The following is a 1,589-nucleotide window of genomic DNA, read 5'->3' as shown; positions in this document are numbered from 1 at the left end:
AGGTGGTGGCAAGTGCTTCTCTCTGGGGCAGTCACTCCACAGGTTGAAGAGGTGGAGAAGACCTTCATTGTTGTTCTGGGACAGGAAGGGGGTGTATGAGGAGCACCAAATCCAAGTAACATTTTCTAGTTAGTTATTACATCTCTCTTGGGTTAATTCCAATTGAATTTTTATTAGCCAACACTTGGTCACTCCCTGGGTGTTTTCCAACCTTGTGCTACTGAATAAACAGTTTTGTAAAACCATTCATTCACAGCCCCACCAGGTACCTCATATTGAAATTCTAACCTATTCGTGCAGCAGCAGCACCTGTTAACTGCCAAAGTTCTGGCCCCACCCCAGAACAAGAGAACAGGAAATTGCTGGGGCGGGGCCCAGCAGTCTGTTGAAGCAGGTCCTCTGGGTGGATGCACACTCATTTGAGAGCACAGTATTAAAGCCATCTTTTGCATTCAGCCTCCTAACCCCAGTGTTAGTGTGAGGCTCTTCTTTTGGCCTTAGGGAGCAGCTGTTAGAAAACTCACATCCTGATGCAAGAGTGCCCATACCTCCCCCGGCAGCTCTCAAACTTGCACACAATGGAAAACAACAGCAGGGACGGGGGGGGGTAGGAGGGCTGTGTTCCAGGCACACCAAAATGAAAAATGCACTCCGTTAAGCTTTAAACACATAATTGCAAACTAAATCATCTGCCATCTTCTCTCAGCTTCCAGTGTAGAGGTTACCCATTATTTTTGCTAACTGGGCAAAGTAATTAATAAATTCAAGACTTACCTAGCACAGGAGCATACTTCGAGAAACACTGGTCATGAAAAAAACACTCCACAATGAACATAATGCTCAGGAGATTGGTATTGATGTGTTTTGCTGTTCTTTGTCCTCTTATCTAAACTCAGATCCTTCAGTGTGAGATGTGCCCCTTGGATTTAATCCTGTATTGTCTCCTGAAATCAAACATCCTGTCCTGCCACATGCATCTCATTGCTCAGCTTATCACCCAGGCGGAAAGCAGGCTTGAAGATCCTTCACTCTCTTCTGTCCAGCCTGTTCCACCCTGAAGAGGGCTGAGCATACAGGTGACCACAGGTCATTTCAGAGAAAAACTCAAACTGATCCTCTAGTATCTGGGCCTTGGTTCTTTCTTAGTGGCTCATACATACCTTGTTACCTCTAACTACAGCAAAAGTGTAGTCAATCATTTTATGTAAATTATTGACTCACAATAATTTCTAAAGAGGCCATCCTCAGCTATGCTAAGCTGTACAAATTCCCCTCTCCAATTCAGCTCACACAGCTTAAATGCTTGCAATGGCTCTTTGGTTGTGGTTGCCCCTCTTCTCCTTAACTAGCCTTCCCACTCTCACTATCCAAAAGATGTCTAGTTGACATAAATCTGAACTAATCAAATGCTCTAAGAAAGCTGATTTTAATGCAATAGAATACTGCTATCAATGTTTTAGAGTTTGAGAATGGTCATGTGACTCCTCGCATGAATTACAGGTTACTACTATGACCAGACTTTACAAGCTTCCAGACCTCAGGCAGGGCTAGGATTAATCCAAAGAAAAAAAGGTTACTGCTTACACTTA

Source organism: Papio anubis, chromosome 5, assembly GCF_008728515.1.
Source record: "Papio anubis isolate 15944 chromosome 5, Panubis1.0, whole genome shotgun sequence".
Classification (NCBI taxonomy): domain Eukaryota; kingdom Metazoa; phylum Chordata; class Mammalia; order Primates; family Cercopithecidae; genus Papio; species Papio anubis.
Note: the sequence above shows the minus strand (reverse complement) of the source record.